The following is a 24,003-nucleotide window of genomic DNA, read 5'->3' as shown; positions in this document are numbered from 1 at the left end:
TTTTTCTTTTCCTTCCTCCCTTCCTTCTGTTCTTTCTCTCTCTTCTTTCTCTCTTTCTTTCTTGGTATTGGAGTTTATACTCAGGGCCCTGGACTTGCTAGGCAGATACCCTGCCACTTCAGCAATGCCTCTCAGCCTTTATGCTTTCAGTCATTTTCCAGATGGAGTGTCATGCCTTTTGCCCAGACTGGCCTTGGACTCAGATCCTCCTACCTATGCCTTCCATGTAGCTGGGATTACCAACATGAGCCACCATTCTTGGCTTATTTGTTGAGATTGGTTTTTGCCAACATTTTTTTTTGGCCTGGGCCGCCTCGAACTTTAATCCTCCTTGTCTCCACCTTCCTAATAGCTGGTGTTACAGGCATGAGCCACTGGGTTTAGGTCTGGCCCTAGTTACCTGTATTACCTTACAAATCTTCTCATTTATGAACTCTCACTAAAATATCAACTCTTGGTGAAAAGTTCAATTACTATTATGTTTCTAAGAAGCATGTGCTGGTTAGACCAATGAGCTAGTCGTCATCCATCTGACCAGCACACACTATGGAAAGGCTTCCCTGGCTTCTGTACTTCCCTGATGGATTCAGTTAACTAAGGGAGCAGCCCTGTAAGTGGAGACCCTGTTCCTCTGATGCTCAGGGGAGGATCATGGGTTTAATTTCAGTCCTTTGGGCAATGCTGGAATGGGCCAGGTTGTTTGCTTTCAATCCCAGATCTACAAGTTACTCACTGTGACCTTGGAAGTTCAATAAATCTCAAAGGCTCTCCCGATTCAGGTATGAGGATAGGCAAGAAACCCAAAAGAAACAAGATAGCATTTGATGTCCTCAATGCAAAGAAACTAATGCAGATACTTTAAAGCAACTGAGGCCAATAAGAGAAGGGGACCAGGAACTAGAGAAAAGGTTAGATCGAGAAAAATTAACCTAGAAGGTAACACACATGTACAGGAAATCAATGTGAGTCAACTCCCTGTATAGCTATCCTTATCTCAACTAGCAAAAACCCTTGGTCGTTCCCATTATTGCTTATACTCTCTATTCAACAAAATTAGAGATAAGGGCAAAATAGTTTCTGCCTGGTATCGAGGGGGTAGAGGGGGAGAGGGAGGGGTGTGGAGAGAGGGAGGGGGCAGGGGGAAGGGGGGAGAAATGACCCAAACATTGTATACACATATGAATAAAATAAATTAAAAAAAAAAGGCTCGCCTGATTAACACAGTGTGGTTTGTTGTGAAGGTTACATGTGCTAATCCTTCAGTAAAGCACTTATTACATAATAGATGGTCAATAGATGTTACCTATTATGTTTTTCATTGCCTTGCCTTGCAGAATATGCAAATGTGTCAATTATGCTATTTTGGTGATTTAGGTGTTTGTTAGATTGACTACAAGGGAAGAGTCTAGAGAAGAGGAAAGAAGGTTACGAAAAGCATTAGTTAAATCAACGTTAAAATTGCTTCTTCCAGTAAAGACAGCGTCCTTTCCTCCTAAAAGCTGCCTGTGAGTTGCTGCATGGCCAAGCTCTTAGCTTGGCTAAAAAATCATCTTGATTCTTAGAGAAAACAAATGTCTCGGGCTGGGTTCCAGAGCCTTCATATGAGCTGACTCATCTCTTCTCTGACCAGAGAAAGTATAAGGACCGTTCTGGATACCTGGAAGGCTTGGGCTTGTGGCTCAGAGAGATATGCTTATACTTTTCAGAACTGCTTCCTCCTGCCTAGTGGTAGCGCTTGTCTTCAGCTGATATTTTGGGGACACTTGAAGTCTTTACATAGGAAGAACCACTTTTGACTTTTGCACGTGAGCTGTCTGTCCATCAAAGCCAGCTTTTACCCTATTTGGCAGCTAACAGAATTCTGGGAACAAGAATAACTGAATTGTTTTCAGCTGCTCCAGCTTTTACTACCTAACTGGGCAGCAGAGTATGGTGGGAAGTGCATGACTCAGAGGTGTTCAAAGGCCAGTGTTCCAGGCTGTGCACTCCAGGGATAATCGCTTGAACTCTCTGAACCTCATTTGTCTCATCCATAACATTGGAATTAGGAAACCTGTTTTAACAGGGTTGCAGTCTGGATTTATGATAGATAATAATGCTGAGAGCATTTACGTGAAGAACCAACTCACATACCTGGGGAATCCAATGGAAACAGTGGAATACTCGATATGAAGATTTTTTGCTCATTAATTCACTTCAGGGGTCAAGGGTCAGGGTATAAGCTAAACACCCATCTTTGCTTTCTAACAGGCCCTGTTGAGTCCAGTCATTTCACCGCCACCTCCAAGATATGCCACCAGGGGGCGCACTTACTCTTATGATGCCCTCTGCCTGCACCCTGCAGCTCCATTCCTGACCTACCAACCTTTTCCTGGTATAAAAATGTCTTCTTCCATAAAAATAGATAGACGCAGGAAGAATAAAAAGGCAACTAAACTGAGCAAGAAAAACACCATGTTATTGGCTATGTGTTGCCCTTAACTTGCTTGAATAAGTCACCTACCTCCTCTAGATCTCAGTTTTCTTAACTTAAAAAATCAATTCAGAATTGTCAGGTACTAATCCAGGTAATGATGACTCAGAAAGGAAAAGATTTAGTTTCTCTCTTCAAAGAATCCACAGCCTCAGGGGTTGAGTGGACTCACAAACCAACAGTTTCACAGCAAAGTGAAAATCGCCACTATGGAATGTTGCTGAGCTTGGAGGAAGGCACCCACGGTTTTGTTTCAAATCAGAAAAACACAAAGATTCACAGGCAGGCAAAGTTTAACTTTGAATTTGAAGAAGAAGCAGCAGTTTGATAGGTGAGAAAGCAAAGATGGGTGCAGTGAACACAGGGCAAAACAGACAAGTAAGGACATAGGAGAAAGAATGTCAGGTAGTGTAGGACACACTGAAGATAGGATCCAGATTTTTGTCCATGAATACTGTGTTATTTCTCCATGTGTGATATTGTACATATGTGCTTATATGCATTTGATCCCATTGTATGCACAAACTAGCTAGAGATATGTGTGTGTGTGTGTGTGTGTGTGTTAATTATGAATGGATGACAAGAGAATTCTACAATCTCTAAGGTCATATAACTGACTTTGTCATTATATGGTATTTGTGATAACATAAAACTGCTATGTATAAACTCCTATACATGTGCCTCAAGGAACTCTGTCTCCAATCCTTTTCTTATTGTACAGTGATTCATAAGCTATTAATTGTTTCGTACCTTGATCTTAAGTTGGCTCCTTTGCAACCCTTGAAATCTGCATTTGTTCCAGGACCCCTATTTACAACAGCCTTGAGCAGTTTTGTGTCTGTCTCTACATGTTATTTATACTGATTCTTTCATTGTTTTCTTATTAAAAGTAAGTTGGTGATTTAAAAAATTATGTGTAAATAACAGAGAAGACTTCTTCTTTTCTAAACCTTCCCCATCTGCTATCAATTTCTTCCTCCAAGTTGATAACTGTACTTCCTATTTCTTTGAGCCTACCTGTGTCAGTACACATGTCCTCTGCTGGCTCCTGTTAGTATCTGAAGATACCCCTTCTATTTTAGTACTGAATTCCCTTCTCATTTCAGGATGTTTTCTCTAGCATTGTCCACTCTCTTCTCTCTCTCTCTTTCTCTCATCCAAACATTATAGACAACGTCACAAAAGTTGTCTAATCAGGGTACAATAGTAAGTCCTCATCTCACTCAAAATACCATACTGGATCATTGCTACTTCCTGAAATCCTTCGTTTTTGGAGGACAATATATTTTCCCAGTTTGCTGCCTACCTTTTTGGCTACTTCTTTTCTATTTCCTTTGCTGGATTATTTTCTCTCTTCTCCACATCTAAAAGATGAAGTGCTTCCCCATTCACACCTTACTCTTCTTCCTTTATCTAACCACATTGCCCTGTCTCTTTGAATGATTTCCACAAATCAATCAGAATACTTTCTAGTCAGGAAGATTTCCAAGTTTGTATCAGTAAATTTGTCAGCACACCCTTTTAGCTTTCCTTTTGAAACACTTCTAGAATCCAGTTTCTTCTCAATGTCTCTATCACTCCCACAGTACTCGAAGATACAATGTCTCCCATCTGGACCCCTGTAGTAGCTTCTAACTATATTCTCTGTTTCTACTCTTTCCTTCCTAAACTCAGTCAACCAATATAATATTGTAAAAACATAAGAAATATAATGTCAACCCCTGCTACCAATACTCTCTAAAGTTTTTAAGATAATCTAGATGACAAAATCTAGCCCCTGAACACTTCTCTGTACTCATATTTTCCTACCCTCCCTATTTCTCAGTTTCTTTGTTATAGCCTTCTCTAATAAGAACAGTTTGTACCAAATATTTGTGACACAGTGCTTCACGCTATTTGGTCTCTACCCAAATATAACCTTCTCTGACAGCATTCTGTGACCTTTGTGAAACAGCACCCCAATTTACTTTCTTTCTTCTTCTTAGAATTATTCACATCTGGCAATATAACATTTAAAAATGTATTTGTATATTTGTAGTTCAACTCCTCCTTACACATAGATCTTTGAGACCAGAGACTTCACTCAGATTCAACTCTGTGCACTTCTAGGACAGTACATGGCATATGGTCACCAGTCCACAGGTGTCTATGGAATAAATAAGAGAGCAGATATGAATTTTTGTGAATGTCTCATGTAGGTTTTTACTTTAAAGGGTTTCTAACTAAAAAGGTTAACCAAGACCACCTAATTTGTCTCTTATTAACACAGATGAAATAACACAATGGGCAGAAAATATTACTGAAAGCAACAATCCAGTAAAAAACAGACATTTTGGTATGCATCCCTTATAATACTCACGTAAGAGTAATAGCTAATTTTTGCTTCATGTTTAGTGTACACTAAGTGCATGTTCAGTTAAGGCATACACAGACTTAGGCAATCCTCCAGATGTCACCATGAATGAGATACTTTCAATTTCCTTATTTTGTAAGTGAAGTATTAGAGGCCAGCAAATATTGTCACAGAGCTAAAAAGTGACAAAAATAGCTATTCAACCTGGTGTCTGTCAGTTAGCCCGACTTCTTCTTCTCTCTGATGACAAAAAAAAATTTGTTTTCTTTATTCATTTATTTATATGTGCATACACTGTTTGGGCCATTTCTCTCCTTTCCTCACTTCCAGGCAGAATCTGTTCTGTAGGAAACCCAAACCTTGAAGGTGTTTGATGTCCCCACTGCAAAGGAGGTAATACAGTCAACTTAAAATGACAAAGGTCAACGTGGGAAGGTGACCAGGAAGTAGTGAAGAGGTCAGGTAGAGATGAATCAATTTGGGCTGCAATCCAAATAAATTTTCTCAGGATTAGATTCTTACTTTAATCTGTTTTATTGTCATTATGAATCTGTAATTCTTTACCTCACTGTGATTTTTAAAAAACGAATAGAATTTATTTATAGAGTTTTTATATACATGTTTATTCATAAAAGTTGTAGAATAATAGAAAGAGAAATAAAAAAGAAAGAAGGAAGGGAGGGAGGAGGGAGGAAATCAGGTTGAGATGCATGAAATGATTTTTCCGAAGATAAAAACTGTCATAAACCAGCAATCTTAGGTTTATTGGTAGACATCCATATAAACTTGAGTTCTAACCACCTAAAAGGTCCAACTATGACCACCTTAACTTTATTCTGATAATGGGGCAAGAGGTTATTGGCCATAATATAATTTATAAAATTAATTTTAACAAACATTTTACTAATTTTCATAATGATTGCATAAGGGAATTTATGATCATTGAACCTCTATTCTTTTCTAAGCATTGAGCCGTTTCTTTGTAGTCATTATTCTCATTTGTTCCAGTGTAGTCTGGTATCTATTAAATAATTTGAATCTTTATATTAAACATTTTTTCTATAGAATATCAAAGCATAACTTATAAAATTGATAAATTAGACCTCACTAAAATTAATTTTTTTGTTGTGTGAGAGACAGTATTAGAAAGATCAAAAGACAAGCTACAGGCTGAGAGAAAAAATTTTCAAACCACTCTAAGCTCTTTAAGTGCTCTACCACTTGAACCACATCTGCAGCTCTTTTGTTTGTATTTTGCCTTTGAGATAGGATCTCACTAATTCCCTCCCTCTTCTTGCTTCCCTTTACTTCATTCCTACCACCTACCTGACCTCAAATTGGTGATCCTTTTCTTTCTGCCTCCTAAATAACTGGGATTACAGGCTTACACCACCATGCTGACTCTATCAAAGGTCTTGTACCTTGAACACATGTAAAGAACTCTTAAAACTCAACACTCACACATACACAGACCTCTTAGAAAATGGGCAAAAGACATGAACAGAGACATTCCAACCAAGACGATTTACTCATGGCAAATATGTCCATGAAAGTATGCTCTGCATCAGTAACCACTGGTGAAATGCAAATTAAAACTGCAGTTAGATATCTAACTTAGTAGGTAAAATGTTTTAAATGACACCAGCACATATTGACAAGAGGCAGAAAAACTGAAATTATTCAGACTTTGCTGTTGGGAATGCAAAATGGTATAGCTGGCAGTTTCTTATAAAATTAAACATGCAACTACCACATAATCCAGAAGTTACACTCTTGAAAGTCTATCCCATAGAATGTAAAGTTATGTGCACATAGAAATCTATGCATAAATATTCATAACAACTCTATATAATAACCAAAAACTATAAACAATGCTGTAATCAACAATGGAAAATTTCCAGTCAGAAAGTAATATATCTCACCATTGAGCAGTAGTAAGGAAACCATGCTTAATGAAAAAGACAATCTCAAAAGGTTGCATACTGTATTGTCCCATATATAACACTAGTGAAATGACAAAATTATACGTATGGAGCATAAATCGGTGGTTACTAGGAGTTGGGGGAAAGGTCTGTGTGATCATAAAAAGATAGCCTAGACATCCTTGGGGTGATAGAACTGTTCTATTATGACACTAATGGTGGATACACATACATGCTAAAATTGCTCAGAACTAAACACACACATACATGCACTGAACACACATACACATACATGTGGACACACATGTACGCACATGCATACATAATACACTGGCTAAGATTGGTCAATTACGCATTGGGGAAACTGGGTAAAAGGTACACAGGATCTCTCTGTGTTAGATATTGCTCCTGCAAATCAAAGCCAACATATAAAATGGTCAATCATGAGTAAATGGGTTTTATACAAAAATGAAAGGCTGGTTCACTTTTCGAAAATTAAATGTATTTCATCATCCTAATTGAATATCTTCTCAATAAATACATGAAAATAATTTAACAAAAGGCAATCCACATCATAATCAAAAAGAAAAATCTCTCAGCCAACTAGACAGAGAAGGGACCCTTCCTCACTCTAGTAAAGAGCATCTACAAACATCTATGTGTGGGGGGATGGACTTGATCAAATGCATCAAATATAAATAAATGTACAAAAAATGTTAGAATGAAACTGTTTTACACAATTAATACATCATAGTATTTTGATCTATTTCTATTATGTTTAATGATATGATTGGAATACAAAAGTATTTAAGGACCAATGAGTAAATGTAGCAAGTTCAAGGTCAATTTAACAAGTGTGTGGCCAGTACACAACAATCAATCATATTTTTATGCATTGGCAGCAAAAACCTGGAAAATGAGAATCCAAACCAGTCTTGTAAAATGTCTCACAACATAGATTTGCTGATTTTCACCTCACTATTTGGCTCAGGTGAAATATTTTGGACAACCATATGAATATCCTATTCCTCCATTCACTTTCACAGAGTGAGTTAATACCCATTAATAATGTCTCTGAATGAGTCATTAGAGTAATGGTTGCAAAATAGCTTTTACAAACTTTTGTACTTACTAGCTATCATTCTATCATTTTTCTTTTTATCTGACATTACTATTGACTCTTTACTACTAATTATTTTTTGTGGGATTTAATTTATTACTATGTTTATCTTTTTTAATTTTAATTACAATATTTTAAGTGTTTCCACTCATACACTAAAAAAAAAATCTTAAATATACTAGTCACTTATTTTTATATATTGTTCACAGACACATAACCATCATCCATGTAATATAAAGGCTATTATAAGCCCCCCAGAAATCTTGTCATAACCCTATCCAGTCTTCATTCTGACAAAAAAGATAACCGCTCTGCTGAATTCTCTCATGATAATTTATTTTCATTTTTGAAAATGACATAGATGCAATTATAAAGTATCTATTCTTTGGTGTCTGGACTTTTTCACTCAATATTGTATCTGTGAGACTCACCCATGTTGCCACGTGTAGCAATTTACCATTGTTTCTATACCTCAAATTATTTGTCTGTTTTATTGTTTTTGGACTCTTAGGTTTTTTCCTTGTATTAAGCACTCTTATTCATGTCTTTGGTGTGAATTCACATTTTTTAGTAAGTCATAGATATGCATATGTTAATCCTTTGCAAATATTAACACATAGTCTCAATGTGGTTGTACCAAAATTTTAGTTTCATTAGTTGCGCATGAGAATGCCTTGACAATATTTATTAACAGCACTTAAAATATATACTATATTGTATTTCAGAATATGTAGTGGTATTTTATTAAGGTTTTAATTTTCATTTTTCTGATCATTAATATTTGCAGTTTGTTCTTTGGGGGAGTTGTATAATCTCTTTGGTAAATTACCTTTAAACTTTTTCTCATTTTCTTTAAAACTGTGAATTATCCATTCTGTGGCTTGCCTCTTCATCCTTTTATTGATGTGCCTTGAGAAATAGTGTATTAAATGTCAAAGAAGTAAAATTTATTGATGTCTTTTTATTTTTTTATTTATTTTTTTTTCATTTTTCTTTTATTATTCATATGTGCATACAAGGCTATTGATGTCTTTTTATATGCATGGAATTTTTTTCTGCACAGTCTCATATTTTTCCTTTCAAAGTTGTACTTTTATTCACTAAGAAACTATAAGATTTTCTGTTCAGTATTGATTTCTGGCACATTTGCTGTGATGTGTTCACATGTGTTTTTCTTTCCATTTATCCTACTTAAGATTTGTGATGCTTCCAGATCTGTGACTTGACATAATTTGCCAGTTTGGGGAATTTCTCAGCTAGTACCTCTCAGATACTTCTCTGTCCTGTCCTCCCCAACTGTGATGCTAAGTATATACTAGGTTCTAATTATGTTTTAGAAGTTTTCACCATTATGTGATGTCAAAAATAATGTTATTTTCTGTATTCTTCATTCAACTTCCCTATGCATTTCAATCTGGATATTTACCACGAATCTATTTTTTCATTTTAATAATCCTTTCTTCTTCTACATTTACTCTTGTCAATTTTATCTATTGTATTTTTAATTTCAAACATTGTATTTCTCAAATCTATAATTTTCATTTGTTTGAGTAATTTGGTAAAATTTTCCATATTTTAGATAATTTTCTTAATAATATTAATCATAATTATTTAAAGTTTTATCTGATGGCTCTAGTATCTGGAAAGTCCCTAAAAATGGTTCTGTAATCTATGTTTTTCCAGAGCTTTAATCCTGTTTCTTGGTCACTCTGGTAGCTTTTGATTGACTGTCACTCATTGTTTAGGGAAGAATTGAAGAGGTTCTGGATTATATTGTCATTCTCCACAGAAATTTCAATTTCCTTATGGTACACAGTTAGAATGTGATAATATAATCTTCATGCTAAAGAGATTAAGATATTTTAAGTTATGTTTTGGGTTTTGTTTGGGCTGTTCTATTTCTGCACCAAAAGAGTTTAGGGATCCCAATTAAAAGTCAGTGTTTTCAAGACTTCTCTGCTCTTGTGTACCTTGAAGTCCACTTTTTTTCTTCCAAACTTTGTGAAATTTGAAAAAATTGCTCCTTAATTTTTTAGCTAAAAATTTGCTCTTTGATTGGTTTTTTTTTTTTTGGGCCTTTGCCCTGCATATATGTATACATAGCTTAGGATTCAGAAAATGACTCCAAATGAAATTAGACATATTCCTGTGTTCATTTTCTATAATTTTCTTTTCTCCAGGGTATTTGTACTTCAATCTGACTGACAAGGAGCCGTGAACTCCAATTTTTGTCCCATCCCAGTATGACTGTTATAATTTCTGTTCTTGCTTTCCTCCCTATAAAGCTTAGACAATTTCACAAGGGAAAACAGTGGAGATGATCTAGAACCAATCTCAATATATTTATTTCTTTTCTTAGATCATAGCTCCTCAAATATTATTTGTCTCTGAGTATCTCAAACCATTGTTTTTTTTAAGAAATCCATGTTTATAGTTGGTACAATAGTCAGTTATAAACCTTGTCCTTCTGAGCTAGAACAAAAATCAATATTATTGAATTTTAAGAACCAAATCACCCCAAAATTCAACAATAGACATTGAGTTGAACTGGATTCTGAGTCATTTAGTATGTGCCCTTAATTTATGACACTTCTCTCTCTACAACAACAAAATGTTTTGAGCACACTTTTTACTCATTCTACAGAGGAATCAGTTATAGCTCTAAGGATCCCAAGTTCTTTTTGGTGAGAAATGATGTTGAGAACCAGGATCTAGATGGAAAATATGCTTCTAGATACCAAGGCGACATTTCTTCTGGTTCTTTCTGTGGCTTAGTTGTACATATTTTATCATTCACGGCAATGAAAATTGAAATTCATCAACACAGTCTCAACTTTACCACCCATTTGTTTTAGGTGAAGGATTTGTAGAATTCCCCATATAACCAATTTTGTTATAGTTTAAAAATGTCTACACTCATGATACTACAAACTCAGCTTATTAATTTCCTAGATTACTTTGCATTTCTTTTCATTCTTCTTTTTTTCATTCTTAGCAAGTACTGTCATATATCACTTAACACTCTGAGAAATGCATTGTTGGGCAATTTCATTTTTGTGTAAACATCACAGTGTACTTATATGAACTAAGATGGCCATGATGACACTAGCCAATATAATTTAATCTATGGGACCACCATTGTATGTGTGGTGTACCTTTGATCAAAATGGTATATGGATGTATGACTCCCAGGAAGGGTGTGTGTTCAAAATAATTTGATTAAGTTACTTGATTTACTCTTTTCTCTGTGAATGTTATGGATTGACGTACTGTGATTATTGGCCAAAGTACTATTAACATAAAAATTATATTAGTAGATTTCCTAATGTATTCCTAATCTTCCAAACTGTTGTTGGAGGAGTCAGTTTGCAAATACTCTACAATTTTTGAATCAGTATTCATAAGGGAAATGTTTTCCTATTTTTCTTTCCTGTGTCATCTTTATCTGGCTTATTTTAAATATAACATTTGTTTTACACAAATACATATTTATTTAAATCTTTTTATTTATATGCTCTGGAGTAATTTAAGTAGCAATGGTCTTCAAAGATTTGGTAGAATTCCTCATATAAACTTCTTGTTTTGGTGATTTTTTTAATAAGTAGGCTATTTGAATTATTTATCTTTGTTAGATGGCAAGTAGTCAGTTTAAACATTTTATTACAACTAGGGTCAGTTATGATAAATTGCATTTTCACTTAGAATTTCAAATATACTTCCACAGATTAATGTGAAATAATTTCATGGTTTTATTCATTTAATCTTTTTTAAAAATTCACTTACTTTCTCTAATTTCTCATTTTGTATATATTTTGATATGTTTTCTCACGTTATTCTTTAAATATTATATAATAGTAATTTGTTTATTTGATAGTTTCTCCAAAGAACCATAAATTTATTACATTTACTTTTTGAATTCTATTTTTTTGGTTTATAATTTGAATACAAATAAATAACAATTATTTTAAATGTACATTTTGAGCACTATTGCAAATGTGCTTTGGTAAACACACTATAATCAAGATATAGAATATTTTCCTCAGCACAAAAACTCATGCATTTTTGCAATAAGTAACACCACTCCTATCTCCAGGAAACCACTGGTCTTTCTATCACTATAGATTAGTTTGCCTATTTTAGGATATTTTATTTATGGTATTTTTTGAAGAGTCTCGCCTTATTCCATATGCTTTATTCCAATATCTCTGATCTTTTTAGTTGCATGACTCAGGAAATTAACTTGCTGTGGAAAATTTAGTATGAGCTGGGTTTGTGACCAGGAGAAAGAATCCTGAATAATGCTTAATGAGCTCAAAGCCAGTCTGCCAACAATTGTCCAAGTCTCAACATGTCAAATCAAAATAATATTTATTGCCATCTCAGAACCCAAGCTCAGAGCAGTGCAGTGGTTGGTTACACACCGCATAGCAATGACAATATTGACTTTAATTTTCCTCAGGGAAGTAGATGGTATATTTCCCCTATAATATTCACTTCTCATTGTTTATGGATTTAATCTTTTTTTCTAAGCCATTTTATAGATTTCTTTATGAATTTGGATGTATGTGTTGACTTCCAAATACATTGTCAGTTGCTTAATAGCAAATATTTCCTCATACTTATAAGGCACTAAAAACAAACAAACAAACAAACAAAAGATCTGAGAACTCAAAACTTACTTTGTTTTTATGATCTATCAGGAAAAAAAAAACCAATTTTTATTCAATATTCGCTTAAGCAATTTGTGATTCCTTTCCTTAGACCTTTAACCAATCAAATAACAAGCTATACCAATTCTTTATCTTTAAAATCTATAATTCTATATTCTTACTATTATTTAGTCCAGACAGATCATTTCATGCTTAAATAGGGTTTTTCCCCTTTCTGAGGTGAAACTTTACAAGTACATTTAAGACATATTCCATATTACAATCAGCAATACTTCTTAAAAGTCTGTTCCATTTTTTAAAATTTTATTTTGTATGTGCAGGCACTCTACTATGTTTTGTGGATGCTAAGATGAAAAAGGAAGACTCTCACTCTTCTTTGATAAGGTAGAATAGACAAACTTAAGAAAAATAATAAGGAATCAAAGAAACAAGCTTGAATCAATTTATTTGAAAGCACATAAATGAAAGTGAATATTTGAGCTGAGCCTTGAAGGAAGAGCAGAGATTCATATGCTGTGTGTTCTTTTGTTACTTTTTTGGGGTTAGGTTGAAGAGTAATTTAGATTGTGTCCTGGAGACAATGGGAGGAGGAATTGGCAATCATTTTGTTTGCAGAATATAATGTTGGTGACAATTTAGAGATGACTTAGAATGAAGAAATTCTTATCATTTCATTTTTTTATGTCTATGTAGATTATTTGAAATTTAAACAAGAAGAATAGCCCATTCAAATTTTTTCAGGGTGTCTTTGATGATGGAAAAGCAATTTGCCATAAATCAGATCACCTTATTTTCCAGAGACTTACTTAACAGGTCCATTAGGCAAACATAAATCAAGTAGGCACCTACCTAATACACTAGATAAGCATAGTCATGGCATGGGAAAAGTGAAGAAAACTGTGCATGGGGACTTAGTAGCCACCTGAGAGGAGGGGATAAGGACTGCCTACTCCTTTCTTCTTGAGGTTCAATTCTATCTTAGTTTTACTCACAAATTTATTAGGACCCATGAAAGGCCCACTGATAATAAAGAACCTAAAGGAAAAACACGAAAAGGGAAGGGAGAATCTGGCAAGCTGGGCACAACAGCAGGGCCTGAATAGAAATGAGAATGGGCTGAAACTGTAAGCCACTCTTTAGGCAATAGCTGGCCTTAAATGTAAATTAAAGAACCTTATAAATCCAACCTTGATCATCTCTAAATAAAGAGAATGCTCATGGAAATAGGACCAGAGTATCAAAGTTGTCTAAAATTGTCTTTGCTGCAATTAATCAAGAAACATTCAAAAATGTAGTACCAGTCTTCAACTGCACCATTTGGCAGCAAAGAAAACCCAGCATCCACTTGTAGCAGATTTGATTCTTGAGTTCTTTTTCTGCCTAGAAGCAGTCCTGGGTTCTTGGGACTGAATAATCATCAAGGGTTCTTAAACAACTGATGGGTATTGAGAAAGTCCCAAGAGAGATACTCGAAAATCTTTGCTGTATTTCTTTGCTCAGTTTGACATAACCAAGTACTGCTGATTGGTTCTCACAATTCTACAGGTTGATGTCTGAGAAGGAGTGTCAGCAGACTCTGCAGCCTCTCCCTTCACTTGCAGATGTCCATCTTCTCCCTGTGTCTCCACATGTTTTTCCCTCTGGATATGTCCATGTGTTCAGCAGACATTTTGTTTTTGTGACAAAATAACTGACAGAACAATTTAAAAAGAGGAAAGATTTATTTGGGCTCATGATTTCAGAGGTTTCAGTCCATGGTGGGTTTACCTTGTTGTTTTTCGATCATAGAAAGCAGAGAATCATGGAAGGGAACGAGGGAGAGCAAAGTTGGTCACTTTATGATAGCCAGGAAGCAAAGAGACATAGATAGCCTAAAATAACATACAGCCTCATGGGCATGTCTCCACTCTGGCTAGGCTTCTCAAATAGCACCCAGTGGGGGACCAACTCTTCATGACCATTTTGATGGGACACTTCAGGTCCAAACCATAACAGTCTGTGCCCCAATTTCCTCATCTTATAAGGATACCATTCATTGGATTAGGGCCTACTTAATGACCTCATTTTAACTCAATTACCCCTTTGAAGGCCTGTCTTCAAATACAGCCACATTCTGAAGTAGTAGAGGTTAAGACTTTAACCTAAACTTTAGTAAGGGCATATCATTTAGACCATGACACTTGCCAAGATACACAAATGGAGACTTGAGTAAAATTGAATGTCAAAATCATAAAATCCTTACAATCTTTAAGCTGTTTTATTGTCAAATCTTTACCTGTCACCAGTTTTATCTTATCTAGTGCTGTGCCAACTTGCTTCAGAACTTTTTGCTAATGAATGAATAAAAATAGCAGACATAATTGAGGCTTGCTGTGAGCATATTTCCATTGATGTCTGTCACTCCCCAGAATTTTTTGCTATTTCTCCTAAAAACATTGCCAAGGGTATTTTTCAGTCTCTTGTTGTAAACTTACCTATTCTCTAAACTGTAAATAGAGACTATGGTGGTTACATCTGTTTAATATTCTTACATAAACATTAATTTAAGAATAAATGCGTATCTCTACCATAACATATTGCTTAATTACTTGTCCTTACCTGACTTATCTGTACCACTCTCTGCCCTGCTCTTTTGCAATTGTGAGCTGAATGTGTCATTTATGCTCATAAATTTCCCTTGCCTTGTACAGGCTCTTTTGTTTGCCTGAAATGACCTTGCTTCTTGCCATTTAGCTTGTGGTACCTCATTTATACTCATGTATCATTGAGTAAAGCTGCTGTCACAAAACATAACTGTATCAGAATAAAATCATAAGGTTTGTTTCATGTTTTATACAAAGGATTCAGAATGCCTTGAGTGTAAGGACAGAACCTTTTATAATTCAATATCTAGAGCTTGAGACATGAAAATGTTATTAGCTCAAGATTTGTTAAATGAATGACTTAATGGATAGGTTAAATTGGTTGTTGATGATGGTAATAATATTGTTTGGTGGCACATACTATCCCACAAAATTTAGAAAATATTTAGTAATTGAATGGATCTGAAAATGATGTATTTATGTGATCCCTGTAACAATGGAAACAGCATGTAGATAAGGGTAAAGGAAGATAAATGTATTTTCTGAAAACCATTTGTCCTACTGAGATTTTCATGGCACCTCTGCCTTCCCTCTACAGCTGTGGGAATATGGCTGACAGGCTCCAGGATGACTACACACAGCCTTCTCTTGACACCTGACAGCTCAGGCTCTCCTGATTCTGCTGGGAGTTGTTGTAAGCCACCAGGTAGCAGGGTCTTTCATTCTTGCCTTATTAAAACAGAGAAGTAAACCCTGAAAACTAAATCCCAAAACCCATAACTTAGGGAAAGGAGTAAGGTTTAGGGAGATAAATAATAGCTCCCTTTATACAAACTGGAATGGCTACTCCAGGTTCTAAAATTTTTAAGCTTATTTCATCACATCTATGTACAAAATTTGCCATAAACTAAACCCTCTCTTCTCAAAAAAAAAAAAAATTCTAACAAATCACAGGGTACAGACTTCCTGGGAAAAGGCAGCAGCCACTTTCTTCCTCAGTAACAAACTCTCCCAGATATGGGTAACTCTGAATGGGAGAGAGCCCTGACTCTCTCACCTGTTAATGTGGGCATCTGGTTCCTGTGCACACTTGTGTTAATTGCTTGCCAGGGAGGTGGAGAAGCCTGTAGCATGCAGGTGAAATTCCTCAGGGCTCTCTTCTTATGTTCATGATCCCTCTCTAACACCATCAGCTTCCAGGTTTCCTCAGAGCACCTTAAGTCAGCCCTTGCCATAGGATGGTACTGTGGGCTGCCCTCCCTGAATGATGTAACGGGAGATTAATTTTGAGGCACAGTGCCTGGGGAAGATGAGAGTGTGTGAGGTAGACTGGTAATTCCCAGGTAGATCTGTGTCCAGTCTCTCACCTAATTACCAGAAGCAGACAGAAGCTGTCTAGGTTTGCAGACCTCAGGAGATGCACACTGCAGGATTATCACTAGAGATGAAGTGAGAGAACACTGCAGAAGACCTCAAGGGGAAGCTTTGCCTGGAAATGCAAAGTGCTATCAGGTCTGTCTTCTCTTCTGGTCCTCAGAATGCCTGAACCAGGTCTCCGAACTTATTAAACCACCAGTAATTTTCATTGAGTTTGCCTAAAAATTTAGAGCAAAAATATAATATAAGAAAATTCAACTTGCTGAAGTGATAGCTAAATTAAGAGTAACACAAATAACATATGCATTGAAGTAAAAGATCTCTTAACACACACACACACACACACTGAGCAATAAGATAATTTCTTTCTTTTAAAAGAGGAAATTAACACAAAAAGAACAAATCTGAGACACAGACTGATTCTAAAGACACCAGAATAATCTAGAAAGCCCATATCTCTGAGACATTTCAATACCTGAATGAGTACTGTTTTGGGATCTTTTCAACTCTTTCATGAAAACATACCTGTTTCCTCTAAGTAGATGACAACATTTTCAAGCAGATCACTTTTATCTCATCTACTTTTGCATAGTCTGTAGTGTCTAGTATAGTGACAGGCAAAGGAAGGTACTAAATTAGTGTTTCTAGAAAGGAAGGAAACAAGGCAGAAAAGGAACAATGACAGGACAGATGCAGGGAAAGAGATAGGGAATATTTCAGTGTTTCCCAGAATCATACATAAATTCTTTCTCTGGGCCAAGATGTAGGTTGAATTATTTTATTACAATGAATAAAATTAAAACAGTCATGAATTTTAAAGGCACTCAATAGTTTTTATACACAGCTCTTTTTCTCCAATCATTTTCAATAGCCAAGTAATATTTACATAATACAACATTTCTTTTATAACCTTCCTCCTAAAGCTGTCCATTCATATTCAATAAACAAAACAGTTGTGAACTCGAGAGCAAACAAGTAGAAATTCTACACAAAGGACTTCAAACAGGGCATTTGAATATGTTTTTCAGTCTTTCTTCCCCATGCAAGTAAGGAAAGTAATGGCACCATTAAGCTTGACCCACCTTATTTCAAACAATGAGGTACCTTTTATGTGTGATTTCTGTCCATAAATAGGAAAAATCACATGGTCAGAGCAAATACAGTAATCACTAAATGGTTTTCATTCTCATGATTTTCCCAAAACAAGAAGGAAAAAGGGAGACAAGATGGAAACTCATAAATTCTCAGTCATAGAATCTTTTCTTTAATTAATGTTGAGAGATATACAAGAGAACCTCATCTATCTAAAATTTATAGCAACCTTATCTAAGTCCCACCTCTATTTCTGTCTCTGTCTCTGTCTCTGTTTCCCTTTCTCTCTCTCTTTCATTCTCAAGCATGAGTGTGTGCCTGCCTACTAATGCATATACATGTGTACACACATACACACATATACTTACACCTGAGAATGAAGGAAAAGAAAAGAAATATGCTGTATAACTCTTAAAAATTAAATTTTATTTTCTATTATGCAAAGTTTCACTGGGAAGAATAATGTGACATAATTGTTTTTGGAAATGTTTGCTGCTTTCTTTTCACTGGATTTTATATTCTTAGGCAACATTTCATCTCTCACTAAGCTCCTTACTGCAATTTAATCCCAACACTGGAAAGGTTGGGATAGGAGGATTGTGAATATAAGGCCTGCCTAGCATATGTAGCAAGATCCTATCTTAAGCAGTATTCTTCTCTGGTCTGGTTCCAGTTACAATGAAGTAAGCACCCCCACCCTGGGGCTTCCACTGGGTACAGTATCACATATGCACAGGATGCACAGAGAAGCTAGTTGAGGGCTTTGAGAAATAGAGATATTCATGTTGAGGAAGAAGGCCAGAATTCAAGGTACCACCAAGCAGGCAGTGTTTACCTTTGCTTCATTCCTGTCTCCTACATTTTAGCCTCAGTTGATGGTGGAGTTATGGAGTCCAAACCAGAGCAGGACTAGAATTAGGATGAGATAAGAGAGGGAAGTTAGTGAAGTACAGAGCTGGATAGTATTTTTACTTAAAATTATAATATTTTGTTCATTATAGATTTTTGCATTAACTTTTTTTTAAATGTTGTATTTAAATGTTATTTATTTTGATGAATGAATTTTCTGGTATCTTTTTAAGTTTCATACTTGACAAGTATTCCTTGCTTGCTTCACCCTGCTACTGAATCAGAAGGAGAAAAAGCCATCTAAAGCCTTAGGTTTCTGGCTGGAGCTTCCAAAAAGGTGAGCTCCAGGAGAAGGGAAACTACTGGAGACATTAATGACAGGAGCTCAGGAATATGGTCTTGAAAATTGACTGTGAACTCCTGGGCAGCACAGGAATGGATCTGATTTTTAATCAGCAACCCCAAATGTTTGACGACTGAACCAGCCAATTCCCAATGGAACACGGGCAGGACAGACAGCAACAATGCTTTGAAAATGCAACAGAACCATAAAGAGTCCAACAGAAGATGAAATTGCACTTTCAGCCTGAAATTCACCAACACAAAAAATCCATTTTCCATAGTGTTTAAATAGGATTCAACCCAAAATCAGTCAGTATGTGAAAAACAAGGAAAATCTCAACTTACATGGAGAAAGATTATCAACAGATGCCAAGACCAAGATACCCAGATGTTGGAATTATTGGACAAAACCTGCAAAGCATCTATCATAAAAAATGTCCAGCTGAGTCCTGTGGTTCATGACTATAATCCCAGTTACTTTGGAGGCAGACATAGGAGGATTACCCTCTGAGGCCAGAGTGGGCAAAAAGCATGAAACCTTATCTAGTCTAAACAACAGGGAGGAAAGAAATGAGAAAAAATAACCAAAAAGAATAGTCTTAGAGACCTATAGGGCAATAAAAGAGTCTACTACTTATGCCATCAATCCCAGAAAGAAAAGAGACTTAGGTGTTTAAAAAAGAATAATTGATGAGGTGGGTTAATATAAGATCTGAAGCTTTGAAACCAGTGTAGGAAAAAGCAGAAAATACACTGGAACTAATAGGCATAGGCAATGAATTCCTAAATAGAACACAAAGGGAACAGCAACTGACCCAAAGGATTAACAAATGGGACTACATGACACTAAAATGTTTCTGCACAACAACAACAAAAAAAGGTCACTAGATTGCAGAGGCAGTCAACAGAATGAGAGAAATTTTTGCCAGCTATACATCTGACAAGGGATTAAAAAACAGAATATACAGGGAGCTCAAAAAACTAAACACACAAAAAATTAATGGCCCAATGAAGAAATGGGCAGAAGAACTGAACAGAGCTTATTCAAAGCAAGAAGTCCAAAAGGTCAAAAAAAAAAAAAAAAACTAGAAAAAATCCTCAACATCCCTGGCCATAAAGGAAATGCAAATCAAACCACATTCAGATTCCACCTCACTCCTGTTAGAATGGTTACCATCAAGAACCCAACAACAAATGTTGGCAACAACATAGGGAAAAGTGACCCTCATACGTGGTTGGTGTGAATGTAAGTTAGTACAACCACTATGGAAAACAGTACAGCGGCTCCTCAAAAAACTAAAAGTAGAACTGCCATATGATCCACTCCTAGGGATACACCCAAAGGAATATAAGTCAAGATACAATAAAGACATTTGCACACCCATTGTAGCATTGTTCACAATAGACAAGCTATGGAAATAACCCAGATGCCTTACAACGATGAATAGATTAATAAAATGTGGTATATACACAATGGTTTTATTCAGCCATAAGAAAGAGCTAAACCATGTGGTTTGAAGGTAAATAGATGAAGTTGGAGGACATCATGTTAAGTGAAGTAAGCTAGACTCAGAAAGCCAAAGGCCATATGTTCTCTCTCATATGTGGAATATAGGCCCAATACAAATACAAGCAATATTATCAAAAACAGATTATGCTAAAGGGAAGTCACTAATGGGATAGAGAGGGTAAAAGAAGGAAGTTAAGGTGAATATGGGTGATGTAGTTTCTATAAAAGAACAAAATATAGAATGTTTAAACCTGTTGAAATACCATAAGAAGGGAATAAGATAGAAAGAAGAAAAATAGAGGACAAGAACCAATTCTGGTTATAATACATATACACATAGAAGTATCACAATGGAACTCCCTGTAGCACTATCTTAAACAAAAATGCACTTTTGTGAAAAATAGTGAACAGGAAGGTAAAACAGGCCCTGTCTGTAGGTTAGTACCAGTAAGAGGAGGGAAGATAAAAGGAAAAGGTGATGGAGGTTGAATGTAGTGGAAATATTATGTATTCATGCATGAAAATAGAAAAATAAGACATGTTGAAACTATTCCAAGAATGGAGGGAGGGGATAAAAGGAGAATTTCAGAGGGAGTTAATTCAACTATGAAACATTGTAAGAACTTTTGTAAATGTCACAATGTACCCCCAGTACAATAATATAATAAAAATAAATAAGCAAATAAAATAATTGAAAAATTAATTGCTAAAATCTTTCCAATATTTTTGGTAAACAATGTATCTTAACACGCATTAATGCATGTATTGAATTACAGAACCATCACTACAAACAGGCAACCCAGTACAACTTGAATTCAACCTTAGGTCATTTTTACTGAAAAGCTTCTTTAGGTTTTATTCATGTAGTCCTGAAATCTGTGTTTGAATTTTAATAAATAGATATTCTTTTATTTCAACTTCAGGAGAAGAATTTTATTTGGTTCTCATAATTTCCTCCATTCTCAAAAGCTCCTGACACTGAACTATCATTGCTACACAGGGACTATGTTCACAGCAGTTTCCCTCAAAGTTGTTTTAATAGTTCAAAATCTCCAGTGACCTAGAAGAAATTGAGGCCACCTTTGAAAATCAGCATGATATCTTTCAGTTTGTGAGCTTTTCTACTTGCTGGACTTTTGCTGCCAAAAATAAATGGGTAGATAGAGGTTAATTTGTTTATATAAATTATACATTTTATATATATAAACCCACGCTTTTAATATATGTATACTTTCTGTTCATGTTCTCAGAGAACTACTAAACCAACAAGAAAGTCATCAAAAAACTGTACAGTGAGAAAAGTGCATTTATAGAAACCATCAGGCACTTCTCTCATACTGGGGCCATGAGACCAAGGCAAAAAATTCAAATGAGTTTCATCAAAAGCCTTAACTACACACAGATTTGCCAAGGACAAATAGCCTCTTAGTTCTGAACCAAGTGCTCTTTTGGAAGAGAGGATTTAAGCAATTTCTTCCAACAGCAAAACCACTGACAAGCAGAAAAGAGAGAAAGATTTGAATCAATGACAGAAGTAAGGAAGGCATTCTAATTTATGTCATCACTGCTCATACTGCAAGAAAAGGTCATATGGTATAAAATAGAGCCCCTACTTTAAAATCAGGTGGATTTCTTTGCAAACCTCACATCTTCTTATTTTACTTTGGATGGGAAGTTTGCAGTCAGTAATCCTGTCTGGATTGATCCCCCTTTCATATCTATAAAGAATGGAGGTATGCTGCATCACATGACTATTGTGATGATTAATGCAAAGCACACCTCCAGCCACACTTCTAAGAACTTGGATATTTTGAAGACAGCAGTGTCCTTGTTGTAGAGCAATGGACCCTCTCATTTGAAAAGTTTTCCATCTTCATCTTGTTTCTAGAGGCTTGACGAACCAGACTAGCATGAACCCAGGTATTGTTGAATTGATTGCATTTCTGTGTAGTTTTCTGCCTCCCAACAGCCTCAATATTATACAGTCGAGAAAGTAAAGCTTCATTCAACTTCCTGCTTCGAAATACCTCAGTGAAGCAATTAAGTAACCTGAAGTGTCGGCATGAATTTTAGAAAAGCAAAAGGGTTGTAAACATTACCTAGGAGTGTGGCAAACATGGTTCAAACACGCAAAACTGTCCAGCTAGGTTAACTCTACTTGGCTAACAGGAGGCATAACAGGATTTTTGGACTCTGTCATCTGACTTTAGAAAGAATACCAGAAAGACAAGGAGCAAAAAGGAGACCACTAACTTTGTTCAGGAAGACAGGGATGTTTTACAGAGACAGTGAGACCTGAACAAAAGGATATAAGGTATTTTCTGGTGTGAGGTAAGAACAGGTTTTTCAGGTGAGAGGAATAGATTGCACAAAGACACAAAACAAATTAACTGGATAGGAGATGTCAGTGGATTCTTTATGTCTGCCATGGTCTTGGAACAAAAATTTGGGATGAGAATTCTTTTTCCCAGCATCAGTATTACCTGGTTCTACATTTCACCCTGAGCTATGACATGGGGAATGCGTATGGACGTCCTTGGTTGAGCTCTTCATCTTCGACAAACAGCTCTGAACATTAGTTTCCTCTTTTAAAAGGTGGCTCAAAGATCATCACAACTGTTATAAGATTTATGGATAAAAAATGCTCTTTAAACTACAAATCTAAATGGATGCTAGTAATTATTATGAATGTCACTTTAGGTATGAATTGGTAATTATAAATTACCAATATTAGAATAAATAAAGCAACTGTATTTTATGTATTTATAAAAACACAGTTCCCTGAATAATATTAGGATGCAATACATGGCTCTTATTAAATTATTCTAGAACTTGAGATAGGTAGGAAAAAAAATCTAGAGATTTTCAAGTTACTTTCAAAATGTTTTAATGACTAGGAAAAATCAGCCACTCACTTATGCAATCACTTCATCTGCAAAGCATAGAGGGAAAACTTCAGTAGGAAAGAGGTATTGTGACAGAGAAAGTAACCTAATGCAAAGAATAAGATGCTTAAATCATTTATTTTTTAAAAAAAAATACATGAAAATTAGGATGAAAATATAAAGGAGTACGTAAGATTTGAAAATCTGGTGAAAGTGAAAGATGGAACAACAGAAAATCTTCAGCATGGGACATTTGACCTTTAGGCTGCAGTAACTCAGAGTAGGAGGCACCAGAAGTTTTGGAAAAAGGAACCAGTCCCTCATGACAATAAAAAGAGGGCCCTGGTGATCAAGTGAGTAGCTCAAGCCTGTTTTGTTTTGCTGTTATTTTGTTTTGTTTTTGACGAACAAAGTTTTTCACACTGCCATTTCAGTACCATCTAGAACTCTTAGGTATTTCTCTTTCTGTCTTTGTGAGGACATGTGCACATATGTATGTCGGGGGAGCAAATTTTATGTAATAATATGTTTTAAAACATTGCAAGGTGTACTTTTTAGTTCTCCCCTTGATGATGACTCTTTCAAAAGCTCATGAATCACCTGGTTGTATGATAATCAAGGACAACTAAAATATATTATCAATTGATTACTTAATTCTTTCTTTTTTTTAAGCAATCAGACAGACTAGGTGTTACAGATCCAAGTGACTAAGAAAGCCACAGCCCGTCTTCAGGATGCTTACAGAGGAATGGGGGAAGATGCCCAAGGGAAGAGGCAATTGTAAACATGGTAGTAGCTGTTCTGGGAAATGTAGAGTGTTACAGAAAT

The 24,003-nt window shown here is 35.6% G+C and overlaps 1 long non-coding RNA gene across 1 annotated transcript in view; it reads right to left on the bottom strand.

Annotated features, from left to right (window-relative positions):
• Nucleotides 1-24,003, bottom strand: part of LOC141420821 (uncharacterized) — an 88,235-nt gene that overhangs the window by 35,880 nt on the left and 28,352 nt on the right. Inside the window, exon 2 of the long non-coding RNA XR_012445486.1 lies at nt 18,425-18,498. This is a non-coding gene — a long non-coding RNA (uncharacterized lncRNA). The remainder of the gene's footprint in view (nt 1-18,424; nt 18,499-24,003) is intronic.

The sequence above is a fragment of the Castor canadensis genome, chromosome 1, assembly GCF_047511655.1.
Source record: "Castor canadensis chromosome 1, mCasCan1.hap1v2, whole genome shotgun sequence".
Lineage (NCBI taxonomy): Eukaryota > Metazoa > Chordata > Mammalia > Rodentia > Castoridae > Castor > Castor canadensis.
Note: the sequence above shows the minus strand (reverse complement) of the source record. Positions and strands in the feature narration are given on the sequence as shown.